This window comes from Narcine bancroftii, chromosome 11, assembly GCF_036971445.1.
Source record: "Narcine bancroftii isolate sNarBan1 chromosome 11, sNarBan1.hap1, whole genome shotgun sequence".
NCBI lineage: Eukaryota > Metazoa > Chordata > Chondrichthyes > Torpediniformes > Narcinidae > Narcine > Narcine bancroftii.
The window spans coordinates 32,292,070-32,307,382 of NC_091479.1; the positions used below are offsets into that span (position 1 = coordinate 32,292,070).

Consider the following 15,313-nt stretch of genomic DNA (forward strand, 5'->3'; position numbering starts at 1 on the left):
CATAAACTGCCATCTTAAAACAAAATTCCAACCTCATTAAACATTGTAGAATTCAAATTTGGTACTCTTCCACCATTTTTCCCTTTTAACCTTGAATAATTACCCAATAAAAGCTCCAATACCACATTTAAATATCCCCAATCATTACGTTAAAATTCAGATATCCAAATAATAAAAATACATCTACAACGAAATCTATATCTTCAACAAATAGAGCATAAGCCACAAACAAAATTCAAGCCTCATTAAGAATTGTACAATTTAATTTATAACTTTCACCATTATTCCCTTCGTTCTATAACTAAAATAGCAAAATAATATACACCAGAATTACCACTCCTTTCACCTTAAAGTTAAAGAAAAAATATTTAAAAAAAACTTATCCATCCCATTCACATTTAAATTTCAAAAATTCCTGATCTACTGAATAAACTTTACAAAAAAAACCACATGAATTTTTTAGTTTTTTAAACAATCAAATACTTTCTTATGCTTTTTTTTTCAACACAAAAGAAAACCCTTAACTCTTTAATCTAATAATACAAAAAAAGAAAAAAAAAACAGGTAGGAGGTTAAAAATACCCCCTCCCGTCTAAACCACGCAATGCGGTAACTCCCAAAAAAAATGGGTGTGAGATAACTCACACGTAGCAGATGACTTTCAGGAAATAGTGCCCATCCAGTTCTCTCCCCCAACTCTCACTTCATCTTAAACTAACATCATCATTATTTAATATTCATTTTTTTAAAAAAAATTAAAAAAAAAGAAAAACTCTTCTTTTAATCAGCTCCAACTGCCGAGTCACCATTACAACCATTCCTTCTTGGAGCACGGCTCTTTTCTTCCATCTCTTGTCTCCTTAGAGATCGCGGCGACTACGTCTCTGTTGAAACCGAGTAATTGGCAGCACTTGAGCAAATGCTATAGCTTCCTTTGGAGAATCAAAGAACTTTGGTTGGCAACCACCTTGAAAAACCTTCAAAACAGCTGGATATCTAAAGGTTGCCTTATAACCTTTCTTCCACAACAACTCTTTAGCAGAATTGAATTCCCGTCATTGGAACATAACTTCTTGACTCAAATCTGCATAGAAGAAAACTCGATTATTTTGAATCATCAAGGGTGATTTTCTCTGTTGTGCATTTCTAATAGCCACTCGTAAAATTATTTCTCTGTCGTAATAATTCAACCAACGAACCAAAACAGGTCTTGGACTTTGACCTGAAATAGGTCTTCTACGCAAGGCTCTGTGAGCACATTCCAGTATTATATCTTCCGGGAAATGTTCTTGACCCAGCACCTGCGGAATCCATTCAGTAAAACATTTTCTTGGGTCTGGTCCCTCCATTCCTTCCGGCAAACCAATAATCTTTATATTGTTCCGTCTGGATTGGTTTTCCAAATAATCAATCTTTTTCACCAAATCTTTATTTTGAGTTTGTAAGTCTTTGACCATTTTGGTCACATCTGAAACATGATCTCGTATTTCGTCTATATCTTCTTCACACGAATTAAATTTATCTCTCACTTCAAGCTTAAAAGCTCCAAACTCAGCCATCTGTTGAGAATGTATTTTCACCACAGAGTATTAAACCTAGTACCAAGTTCAGTCATAATCTTGGATAATCCCTGCATTGTATAAGATCATTTAGATTCAAGATTCACAAGAATCTTTTCAATTGGAAGAGATTCTGGCTCAACAGATTCCTGCTTCTTCTGCATAACCAAAGGGTCTTCTTTTGCTTCCTTCATTCTGGTTGCCTTCCTTGTAGTATAGCTGCGTGTGGAAACCCCAGCCACAGCCTCTCCAGCAATGACTGGAGGACGCTGGCCGGGGTTTTCCCCATCCATCAAGTTGTATAGGTTCTTTTATCTCAAAAGGTGCAGTTTGCAGTGCCACCGCTACAGTTGACAAATGCCTTTCCCCAGCCGGTACTAAAACTGATGTTACTACAAGTGGTTCATTCATAACATTGCCGTCAGATATAACTGCACATGTGCGAACCTGAGTAACTCTTTGTTCTAAAGGCTGTTTGGCGCCCTCTTTAGAGGCCTCTACCGATGTAATATTGAACTCTACATCCGAAAGATGTACCTTTCTCCTGGGATCCATTTCAGGCTGAGTCTCGATGTCTTTCCTGTAGGTAGGCTCCAAAACTTGAACTTTTGGAAAATGTAGTTTTTTCATAATCTGTTGTCATTTTTTTTTGCTCTTTTCCACCAATTTTACCATCATAAGTTAAATTAACAGCACTGAAGTTATCTAAACTTTTAAAGAATTTTAACGGGCATTTCTAGACAAAACATTAAGATAGAGTCAGGAGAGAACTGGAAGGCACGTCTGATCCTTACGCCATCATGCCACGCCTCCCCGTGGCCCTCATCATGCGGAGAAAGGTAAAGACATTACCTGGGACAATAGGATTTGGAGGCGTCCAGAAGGCCAAGGACGCACTGGCCAACACAACCCTTGTGGTACACACCAGGCCAGAGACACCCACCACTCTCACAGTAGATGCTTCCTGCACAGCAGTAGGGGGTGCACTGGAGCAATTCATCAAAGGGGAATGGCAGCCCCTGTCCTTCTTTAGCAGACACCTCTGGCCACCTGAACTCAAATACAGCGTCTTTGACTGAGAACAATTGGTGCTGTACCTGGCAGTCAGGCACTTAAGGTAATTTTGGAAGGTAGACAATTCAGTGTCTTCATTGACCAGAAGCCATTAATATTTGCCTTCCATAAAGTGTTAGACCTGTGGTCGGCCAAGCAGCAGCGACTCCTCTCATATGAGTCTGAGTTCACGACAGACATTCAACACATCGTGGGTGACGCACTGCCCCATCCCCGCAATCATGTCTATCCAGGCCCTGTCCCAGTGCATAGACTACTTAGCCCTCGGCAGGGGACAGCAGGATGACCCTGAGATCCTTGCAAGCAAGACAGCAATGTCCAGGCTCAGGCTGGAGGATGTTAACATCGATCCTGGTAAGTAGACGCTCCTCTGCGACATTCCAATGGCAAACCCCACCTCATCGTGCCGACAGCATTGAGATGGCAGTTTTATAATGAGATGCACAATCTGACGCACCCGGCCATCAGTACTGTCAAAATGGTGGTCAATCGGTTGGTCTTGCTGAGCCTCCAGAAACAGGTTGTCAGTGGGCCAAGGCCTGCACACTCTGCCAGATGACCAAAATACAGACATACGTGAAGGCACCATGCCAGACATTCGAGCCAGCACCACATAGGTTCAGCCATATCTACAATGACATTGTAGGGTCACTACCGGCCTCCCACGGGATGAGTTACCGTCTCACCATGATTGCCTGCTCCATGAGGTTCCCCGAGGCAGTCCAGCTGGCTGACACAACCACTTGTGTCCTCCATTAAATTGGAAGCGGTAATAAATATAAAGGAAAGTTTGATCATAAATAGTCTCCCTTGCAGTTGGGGTACAATGTATTTCTTGAGATCAGAGGAATCCTGGAGCCAAGACAAAGTGATCCTGTGTTTCCCAAGGATTTGATTGAGTTGTTGGGGTAGTTGACGGGGAGGGGAGGGGGGATGAGGGAGAGGGAGGGGGATGGGAGGGGCGGGAGCGGAGGGGGCGGGGCAGGTCATGGAGGGGAGGGGGCGGGGCCAGGCAGGGGTAAGGGGGAGGGTGAAGGGGGAGTTGGAGGGCGAGGGGGAGGCTGGGCAAGGAGGGTGAGGGGAGGGGAGGGAGGCCAGGGGGAGAAGGGCAGGGGGAGTTGGAGGGCGAGGGGGAGGCTGGGCAAGGAGGGTGAGGGGAGGGGAGGGAGGCCAGGGGGAGAAGGGCAGGGGGAGGAGGGCAGGGGGAGGAGGGCAGGGGGAGGAGGGCAGGGGGAGGGCAGGGGGAGGAGGGCAGGGGGAGGAGGGCAGGGGGAGGAGGGCAGGGGGAGGAGGGCAGGGGGAGGAGGGCAGGGGGAGGAGGGCAGGGGGAGGAGGGCAGGGGGAGGAGGGCAGGGGGAGGAGGGCAGGGGGAGGAGGGCAGGGGGAGGAGGGCAGGGGGAGGAGGGCAGGGGGAGGAGGGCAGGGGGAGGAGGGCAGGGGGAGGAGGGCAGGGGGAGGAGGGCAGGGGGAGGAGGGCAGGGGGAGGAGGGCAGGGGGAGGAGGGCAGGGGGAGGAGGGCAGGGGGAGGAGGGCAGGGGGAGGAGGGCAGGGGGAGGAGGGCAGGGGGAGGAGGGCAGGGGGAGGAGGGCAGGGGGAGGAGGGCAGGGGGAGGAGGGCAGGGGGAGGAGGGCAGGGGGAGGAGGGCAGGGGGAGGGAACCGCCTGTTTGCCCCAGGTACCCAAGTCCCCTCTCTGTGTGTGTTGGCTTCCTCCTGCCCTCCACCCCCACAATTTAATGGTCCCATTTCTGACCTTCTCTTCCTCATCTTTCTTTGATGAAGGGACAAACCCACAATGTGTTTGATGTCTCTTTCTCTTTGCTCTATGTCTGTTTGACCTGCTGACTCTCTCTAACCCTGTGGCTTTACCCCCTCATCTTTCGCTGGTTGAACCCAATGGAGCTGGAAGAGCTCAATTTGTGAAGGGTTGTATCTGGATTTGAGTCGTTTGACACCATGTCGATTTCTTTAAATTGTGGCAAAAGCAACTGAAGGATTTCAAAACCTCGTCATCGGTCCTCTTTCAAACTCGTCTGAATTTCTTGGATGAAGAAACATTGCTCTGAAACTTACTCTGCGAGAGTTTATTTTCCTCTCTTGCAGGGAGGTTTCAGAATCTGTTCCACATGATGAATCTGTTGTCTTTTCAAAGAGACAGTGGAGTGGCCATTTTCTTCCACCAAGATTTCATCAACTCAGTCAAGGGCTGAACTAAGTCTCCATTTAAAAATGGTTATGTTGCAAATGCAAGATTACTTTGGCTTTATTCATCAAAAGTGGCCATTTCCACGGTCTCAACGAGGCTGCTCTCTTGATCTCAAAGATACGGTTAGAAATGGTCTTCCTCCTTCAAAATCCACTTGTTACTCCTGGTGAAAGGAGAAGACGATGTATCTGTACCTTCTCTGATGACTGTACCTTCAATCCTCTCTTCCCCACAGCATGGACAACATCTTCTGCCTCTCATTTGTAATGTTTCTCCAGAATGGCTCATCCCATGACACGTGCCGTCATTTCTGCCTTTGAAGTCCATTCAGCCTCTTCAAAAGTATGAATCATGAGCCAATGGACTCCAGCCTTGAATCAAGAACTCGCTTATTCGAACAGTTGCCATCTCTCAGCACTCTATTGACTTAGTTTCAATTTTAAGAACACAGATAATCAACAGATGGTCTCTCGATTTGATCAGCAGACTTTCCTGATGACACAAATTCTTCCGTTTTTAATAAAGCAAACACTCCAGTATCTCAAGGACCATCATGAAGGTTTTCCTCTTTCGGTTTCAGATGCTGAATGAGCAGACGTTTCATCTGTGTACATGGCTTGCCTTCTGGCATCTCAAAGGATTGTGTGTGTGACCCTGAATCCAACCCACAAAATAACTTGATAATATATATAAACTATTGTAACTTTAAAGATTAATATTCGCACAAAATGGTCCATGATAATTCACAGGACAATGGCATCTTCAAACAATAATTTTAATTGGTAACCAAAACCATTCCAATTCAGGCAGTGTCCATCTTTTTTTCTTCCTACAGTCGACAATCATCTCCTTGGTTTTGGTGGCATTGAGTGCGAAGTCGTTGTTGGTCCATGATTGAACCCTGCTTTCAATCTCCCTCCTGAATGCTGACTCGTTGCCCTCCTCATGCAGCTCATGACTGTGCTATCGTCAGTGAATTTGTAGATGGTGTCGTCATACCAAGCCATGCAGCTGTAGATGTAAAGCGAGTCGAGCAGGGGTGAAATATGCAACCCTCTGGTGTTTGGGAGCTAATGGAGATTTTTGAAGAGTTGTTCTTGCCAATTTACACTAATTGGGGCCTGGAGATGAAGAAATTCTGGATCCAATTGCACAGTATGTTATGGAGTCCCAGGACTTTGGAATTTGCTCATCATCTTTGATGGGAGGATGGTTTGGAATTCCAGACTCTAGTCAATAAAGAGCATTCTGATGGATGCACCTTTGTCGTCTGGGTGTTTCAGGGTTTTGGCAGAGCCAGTGAAGATGGCATCTGCCATAGGTCTGGTACTGCATTAACCAAATTGGAATCGATCCATGTCGCCCCTTGGACAGGAGCTGATGTACTTCAACACCAGCCCCTCAATCCACCTCATCACTGGATGTGAGTGTCACTCGTCAATCATCATTTAGGCAGGTTACCCCACTCTTTGGAACTGGTATGTTTGATGCCTATTTGAAACAGGTGGGTGCCACACCCTGTCAGAGTGAGATGTTGAAGATATCCATGGCCAGTTGGTCAACACAGGTTATCAGTCCTCGTCTGGGTTCTCCATCCAGACTTGATCCTTTCCTTTGATTCACTCTCCTGAAGGCAGCCCATGTTGTCATCTTTGGTTACTGATAGCAGCGGATCATCAAGAGATGTAGGGGGGGGGGGTGTGCTGTGGTTCTTCCCTGTACTAGTGGTCATATCAGGTGTAGAAGGCATTGAGTTCATGTGGAGTGAGGCTTTGCCGCCTCCCACTGCACCAGATTTGTTTATGCAGCACTTTATGTCATTTAGGCCCCTGTCACAGCTGACGGGTATCCTTTGTTGTTTCCATTCTCGTGTGAATCTCCACCATCTGCGAGATGGGTTTCCATGGTTCGTATTGGCTCCTTGTGTATCTGTATCTCCAAACTGTGATTTGGCTCTCAGCAATTTCTGGATATTGTTGTTCATCCAGGATTTCTGGTTGAGAAAATCCCCTGAACAATTTGGTGGGGACACCCTCGTCCACAGCTGTTTTGATAAATTTCGCTATGGTCCTGGTACAGTGATTCAGTTTCTCAGGTGAGTTCTTGAACACGATCCAATCCAGGGACTCTAGGCAGTCCTGCAGCTGGCTTCCCCTCCCGTGACCACCTTCTGGTTGTCCTGATCTTGTAAGTGTTGTTAGCAATTTTAGGCCCCATTTCTAAGAGAGGATGTGATGGCCCAGAGGTGGTTTACAAGAAGGATCCTGTGGATTAGAGGAATAATGTTTGAGGAGCATTTGATGGCTCTGGGCCTGGACTTGCCTGAGTTTAGAAGGATGAGGCAGGACCTCATTGAAATCTTATGAATAGTGAAAGGGCTGGATAGAGAGGATTTTGCCAGGAGTGGGAGAGTTTAGGACCAGTGGGCACAACCTCATAATAAAAGGATGTCTGCTTAATACGGAGATGGAGAAACCTTTTCATCGAGAGAAGTGATTTTCAAACTCCCCCCCCCCCCCCTCCCCAGCTCATATTTTACTTAATCCCTATGCCAGAAGTGCTCTGTTAGTAGAGGATTACTTAAAGTGGGATGTGAGTGGAAAGAAAGTTTGAAAACCACTTTTTTAATCGTACCTCATTGCCTTGTTCTGTGCATGGTTTCATAACTCCCGAGGAAATGGGCCAATGACAATTTTTCTCAAGCAAAATATTTCCTTCACAATTGTGTCCACTGCAGTCTTTCTCAGCCTTTTTCCCATTCATATTCCACTTTAAGCAATTTCTTACTCATTTTTTGACACTCCAAGGAATAAAGTCCCAACCTGTTCAACCTTTCCCTGTAGCTCAACTCCTGAAGATCTGGCAGCGTCTTAGTAAATCTTCTCTGCACTCTTTCAATCTTACTAATACCCTTCCTGTAGCTTGGCGACCAGAACTGCACACAATACTCCAAATGTGGCCTCACCAACATCTTATACAACCTCACCATAACTTCCCAACTCCTATTTTCAGTATGTTAATTAATAAAGGCCAAGATGACAAAAGATGTCTTTAGAACCCTGTCTTCCTTCCGAGCAGACGACGCCGCCGCCAACATCCCGCCTCCTCACAGCAAGAGCCAATCAGCCCACGAATCCGCCCATCAATCCAACCTGACTTCAGCGTCCAATCCAATAGCGGACACACCGAATCAACCCATTGGCTTGCGCAACTGAAGCAACCAATCAGCGAGCGAGCAAACACACAGGCGCACCCAATCAGCATCGCAATACAGAAAACAGAGGCAGTGGAAGGAGCAGGAGACCCTTCAGCCTTTCCACATCCAACTAGCCGAACAACTCAATCAAATCCTTGGGTTTCATAAGATCTCTTGGTCCTGGCTCCAGGATTCCTCTGATCTCAAGAAACACATTGTACCCCAACTGCAAGGGAGACTATTTATTATCAAACTTTCCTTCATATTTATTACCATTTTCAGGGAATTATGTAACTCTGCTTTATCCCTTGCTGCCGATTTCTTTAACTTCACTGTTCAATTTCGTAATGTTGGCTTCTGAACTATTTTATTGTGCCCCTTGATCTAGAGAATTCTGGCAGAGCAAAACAATTTTGTTTTCTTTTGTCAGGTCAAATTTTGTCACATTGATCCAAAAACAAGTATTTTCACCATTCCTTCATTTCAGATTCTCTGCAGCTGTCGTATTGTACCTCACAGTGACGGCATCATGTTTGTCTTGTTTATCCTTTACCCCTCCATCCAGACAGATGTGTTGATCAACGAGTCGACTCCACTCATCCAGCACCACTGCCATTTCTGCTGCTCGGGCTTTTGATCCCACGTATTCATTTTGTTATTTCCCCTCTTCTTTTTCTCAGCAAAGAGAATCAGGTTTATTTGATCATCTTTCTGAATCCCAGTGAAAGGTTATCGACCTGAAGGTTTTAACTCCAATTATTTTTACAGTAGATGACCTGCTGAGTATTTCCAGCATTGAGTTTTTATTTTATTGCCTTGGTGTATTACTGAGTGCTTTGAATAGGAGAAGAAATGTGGGTTGGGTTAAGTGGAGATGTCTCGATCATGGAGTGGGTTGAGAAAAATAGACATAAAAGGGAAGGGTGCATGGAAATAGTTAATTCATCTTTTGAAATTGTTTTTTGAGCTATGATTGTTATCTGATGTACGCGCAGTGTTCAGAATTAAAAATTTATTGTGATGAATATGTCACAATATTTGTAGTTTTGTGGCAGCAATATAGGGGCAAATATTGTTCTAAATTACATTTTAAAAAAAGAAATCCATTTGTGCAAAATGAAGAGTAAGTGAGGGAGTATCTGTGGTTCCTTGTCCATTCAGAAATCTGATGGCAGAAGGAGAGAAGCTGCGTTTGTACAATTGGGCGTTCATCTTGAGGCTCCTGGACCTGTTTCCCTAGTGATAGCAGGGTAAAGAATGCCTGGCCTGGGTGGTGAGGGTCCTTGAGGGTAGAGGTTGTTTTCTTGAGACTCCACCTCTTGGAGAAATCGTTAATACATGGGCAAAGGATGAATGGGGAAAAGTTTAGGGGAAACAGGAGTGGGAACTTCTCTACGCAAGGTGGTGGGAGAGTGGAACAAGCTGCCAGCTGCATCAGGAAATGTGAGCTCAATGTTAGCATTGAAGAATTTGGGATACAAGGGGGATGGAGGGCGATGAACTGGATGCTTGTCAGTGGGACGAGGCAGAATAAGAGTTTGGCACAGACTAGAAAAGCTAAAGGGCCTGTATCGGTGCTGTAATGTTCTGTGAATCTATGGAGTGATGCACTTAGTCGTACATCTGCAACCCGACAAAACTACCATGGTGTCTGCACAAAAACACACAATATGCAGCACGCAATGACCACATGAATAATCTAAATAAATAAATGTAGTGGGCCAAGAGGGCGCACAGCCCACATTGTGAACCGTCGCTGACACGGTTCTCCGACGTCGCGCAAAACCATAAAACAGACAGCTGGGTACTCACCCACTTAATGGATCACATGCACATGGTGCTGCATGCCGAGGAATGGCATGTTGATCTGTGGAGTTGCCTGCAGGTAGGTACAGGACATTCACAGGGCTTAATTTAAACCTGCTGGTCCCATGGATCGATAGCAAACTCTTAATGATGTCTCACCATGTCTCATGGAACCAGGCACATTTAACCATTTAACAGTTTACAGCATGGAAACAGGCCATATCGGCCCTTTGAGTTCGCGCTGGTTCACTTGAACAACTCACTAGTTCCCCCCCACCACTCTCCATCCATATCCCTCCAACCCTCTCATATCCATGTACACATGGATGAAGGCCAGTTTGCCATATGCCTTCTTAACCACCCTGTCTATCTGGGAATCCACCTTCAATGAACTCTGTACCATAACTCCAAGATCCCTCTGTTCCTCTGCATTCCTCAACGCCCTCCCCTAAACTGCATATGTCTTATTTTGGTTATTTTTTTCCGGAATGCAGCAGCTCACACTTGTCAACATTAAATTTCATCTGCCATCTTTCAGTCCACTTTTCCAAACAAAACAAATCCTGTAATCCAAGAAAACCTTCCTCACTATCCATTTTTCCCCCTATTTTTGTATCATCTGCATATTTGCTTACCCAATTAGCCATCCCCTCATCCAAATCATGAATATAAATGATAAACAACGAGACCCAGCACCGATCCCTGAGGCACACCTCTCATCACAGGCTTCCATCCTGACTCTCTGCTGTCTATCTTACAGCCACCTCTCAACCCATCTCACTATCTCTGTATTAATCCCTAGTGACTGAACCTTTCTAACTAACCTTGCGTGCGGAACTTTATCAAAAGCCTAACTAAGATCCAAAGAGATCACGTCAACCGCCCTACCTTTATCCATTTTTCTTGTCACCTCTTCAAAAAACTCAAGGTTTGTCAAACGTGAATTTCCTTTCACAAACCCATGCTGGGTGCTACTGATCAATCCCTGCCTATCCAGATATTTGTACATACTATCTCGAAGAAAACCCTTGAACTTTTGGTCTTGCCTTTCGGCCAGACTGGAACATAATGATCCTGTACTCTCAAAATCTCACCTTTTAATACCCTCCAATTTTCCTCTACATCCTTTCCGGCAAAAAAATCAGCCCACACAACTCTCTGCAAATCTCATCTCATTTCTTCAAATACGGCCTTCCCCCACTCGAAGACCTTCGACTTTGAACCTGACCTATCCCCTTCTATAATTAAACTAAAGCTAATGGACCCATGATCACAAGATCTGAAGTTCTCCCCAACACTCACTCAGCCACCTGCCCCATTTCATTCCCCAACCACAGATCGAACATTGCCCCCCCTCTTATGGGCATCTCCACATACTGCTGCAAAAAGCAGTCCTGAACACGTTGTATGAACTCTAAGCCATCCTGCCCTCCCACTGACTGTGTTTCCCAATTGATGTTATGAGAATTGAAATCCCCAACCAACACCACCCTATTCCTACTGCACATTCCAGCTAATTCCTTGCACATTTGCTCTTCAAGTTCTCCCTTCCCATTTGGCGGCCCATAATATACCCCTATAATAGTAACTTCACCCTTCTTATTTTTTAGTTTTACCCACACTGCCTCCCTCGATGAGACCTCCAGTCTCTTGCCTGAGCACCGCTGTAATATCTTCCCTGACAAGTAATGCGGTATATAAAAGAAGTCTGTAAAGTTTGAATAAAGCAGTCTTGTGTTGACTAACGTGGGTATGTATATGACTTTAGTAGCTGTACCAAAGTTGCCGCCAGAAATGGTGACCCCCCGAATGCAAGATTCAGCCGAAGCTTGAATCTCCAGTGATCATGGACACAACGACAGCAGATGCCGCCACCACGGCTGCAGTTAAACCAGGTTCTGCCTATTTCTCCTGGAATTGACTAGACATGAGCTTTTAAATATGGAGGGCCTGAGTGACAGGGATCCATCTGATCTAATGAATGAGATGCTCGTATTAGCAGATGGTCATTCTGATTGTTTACTTTTTGAGACTCTATTCCTGTCCAAACTCCCAGGTCGTGTCGCAATACCAATCGTTAACATGGATTTCTGCCATCCCCATGATGTAGCATGGGAGGCTGACAGGCTCGATCATTCTCCAACGCAAGTGTCTGCTCACAAACAGCCTCTTTGATCAGTAGATCCATCTACCGTGTCCTACAAGCCTCCTATATATGCATTTCCGTCAAAGAAGGATCAACCTACTGATGGGCACCAAGAATGGTGTTTTTACCATCTCCAATGGGGAAAAAAGCCCATAAAAAGCCATTTACCTATTAGAGAAAAAAGGCAGGAAATGAAAAGGCCGGCTGCCAGTCGGGGCCTCAGCATCTGGCACAAGTACTGACCGGCCTATTGTATCTTCAAGACGACGCTAGTAAGTGCAAATATCCAACCAACCTATTTTGAAAAAAAAACATAAATAACAACACCTGGCTCTTCAAGCAGCAAATGGGGCTACAATTCCCTGCTTTAGCAAAGGACAGGTCACGATTTGGAAAGGAGGTGTGACATTCCGTTGGAATTGCGTATTGTCTTCCGTTGCACAGGTCATTTTGGGTGCAAATTTTTGAAGGTCCTATGATTTGCCAGTAGACGTGAAGTGGAGGAAATTGGTCTTTCCACCACTTTGAAACCATACCCACTGGTATGCACCAAAGGGAGAATTTCCTACCTCGGGATGCATACCCCGCACAAAGATGCGTATGCTGTCCTGCTCAATGAATTTCCCATCATTATCTCCTAATTTCAACACCTCCAAAACAGACAAGGGTGTGTCCCATTACCCTCTCCCTCATATGCAAGATTTCGCTGCCCATCTGCACATTTTCCATGTTTTCTCCAAAGTTGATCTTGTCAAGGGATACCGTCAGATCCTGGTCTATAAGGATGACATTGTTACCCCTTTCAGGCTTTTTGAATTTCTTAAAGATACCATTTGGGCTGAAGAATGCCGCTCAAACTTTCCAACATCTTATCGATGCTTTGGGCAGAGTTCACTTCCATCTACTTGGATGACGTCCTCAAATCCAGTCAAACTGAACAGGATATAACCAACTGCATTTAGGCTGTCTGTTCCAATGGCTGCAGGAATTCCAATCAAATGTCAATTTGGCAAGTCCACCATCGACTTCCTCGGACACAAGATCATGGTCAATGGTGTCTTTCCCTTAACCATCAAGGTAGAGGCAGTCTGTGCTTTTCCAACACCTACCACGGTTCAGGGCCTGCAGAAATTCTTGGGCATGAAAAACTTCTGTCACCGATTCATTCCAGCAGCTGCTGACATTCTTCGACCATGGTTTCCAATCCTCACCACAAAGCACAGGGATGATCCCTGGACAACAGAGGCAGAGGTTGAGTTTGCAATGCCAAAGACGCTTTAGTCAATGCAGCAATGCTTCCCCCATCCTAACCCCAACACTTCCTTGACATTTAGTCCTGATGCCTCGAGTACGGCCCTGGGTGTGGTTCTTGAGTAGTACGTCGATGGCCATTGCCAACTCCTCGTGTTCTTTTCCTGACATCTTTGGCCATTGGAGATGAAATATCGTGCATTATATCAAGCCACATGGCACTTCTGATTAGTTTTGGAGGGTCGGCATTTCACTCTGTTCACAGACCACCAGACACTCGTTTTTGCCTTCAGCAAAATAATGGATCCATGGTCGGCAAAACAGCAGGGTCACTATCATATATTTCAGAATTTACCACGGATGTGCTCTATATTTCTGGTAAAAACAATGGGATCCCGAATATTCTGTCCAGATTGACTGTATATCATATTCAGGGTGACATTGATATTCCGGAATTAGCCAGTGTCCAGGCAATGGACCCCGATGTTCAGGAATACAGTACGGCCATTTCTAACCTGGACATACAGCAGGGGGCGACACAGCTGGGTGGCCAACCTTACTTTGTGACATGTCTTTGGGCTACACTCGACCAGTGATTCCACCATCTTTGAGTCAGCGTCTTTTTGACCAGATACACAGCTTGTCTCATCCATCCATCAGAACATCTTTCAAGCTCATGTCAAATAAATATGTATGGCACGGTCTGAAAAAAGGTGTCACACAATGGGTCTGCACATTTATCTCCTGCCAGACTGCCAAAATTCAGCGGCACACTAAGGCACCTCTTCAACCTTTCCTGGCGGTACGCAGGCGGTTGGAACACGTGCATGTGCACCTGCTTGGACCATTGCCAGTATCTCACAACATGAGAAACATTCTAACAGTCGTAGAACGTTTCGCACGCTGGCCAGTGGCCGTCCCTTTGACATCCAGTGACACTGAGACAAAGGCCAGAGCATTCATCGTCAATTGGATGGCTAGATTTGGTTTCCCGACCCACATTTCTTCAGACCGCGGAACACAATTCACCCACGGTCCAACGGCTTTGTGGAATGTTTCCACCGGCAACTGAAGTCCGCACTTAAGGCCCAACTCACCGGTCTCAATTAGGTTGATGAGTTGCCCTGGGTTCTATTGGGAGTGCGCACGGCTCCAAAAGGAAGATAGGTCTGCATTGTCCGAAGAGATGGTTTATGGTACGGTCCTTACAGTTTCATTGGACTTTCACAACCAACTCTGATCTGAACATCCTTCAGCAGATCCGACATGGTGTCGCGATCAGCAAACCTTTTCCTAACCACTGGCTTGGATCCCCTAAACAGAATGTTCCCCCACCACTCCTGGATACTGATTTTGTTTTTATCCCAGGAGTCCCGTTACAACGACCGTATGAGGGCCCTTTCCACGTGGTGAAGATAGATGGTTTCTTTATACTTTGGACATTGGTGGGCATTCACAGCTGTTTAGTGTGGACAGACTCAAGCCTGCTTCACCTCTTCAGTGCCCCCAGCCCAGACGGCGAGGGGGTCCACCTAAGGTGCATGCAGCTGGTGGTTTAGTTTCTGGCGACGGTTCTGGATGAGGATGGGGGGTTGGTGAAGCAGCTGTCTACTAGTGGGCCGAGTGGGCAAGGTTCTTTGGCGGGTGCGTGAAATCATAAGGCAGAGAGCTGGGTACACATCCATTTAATTGACAAACCTCGCGTGGTGCTGCGTGCCAAAGAATGGAATGCTGATCTGTGGATTCTCCTGCCGGAAGGCGCAGAACATTCACAGGGTCCCGTGGATCGGCAGCAAACTCATAATGATGTCCCACCTTGACCCATGGAGCCCGGGACAAGCTGTAAATAAAAGAAGCCTGTAAAGTCTGTATAAAGCAGTCTTGTGTTGACTAATCTGGTGTATGTGTGTTCCTTTAGTAGCTCTATCAAAGTAGCTGCTACATATATAAATATTTTGGATGATTATCCCACTTACAAGATACCCGTCTCACACCCTGTGGGAAGAAGCTATTCCCCAGCCTGGCAGTCCTGATTTTGATGATGGACATGGTTAAAGATGCTGTGCACTGCATGGTC

General features: G+C 45.7%; 1 long non-coding RNA gene across 1 annotated transcript; it reads right to left on the bottom strand.

The window, feature by feature from the left end:
- Positions 1–521: 521 nt before the first annotated feature.
- LOC138746374 (uncharacterized) lies at positions 522–15,071 on the bottom strand. Its single transcript, XR_011346915.1, has 3 exons — positions 14,935–15,071; positions 9,846–9,912; positions 522–1,084 (listed from the first exon to the last, which is right to left on the bottom strand). It is a non-coding gene; the product is annotated as an uncharacterized lncRNA (long non-coding RNA).
- Positions 15,072–15,313: the final 242 nt, after the last annotated feature.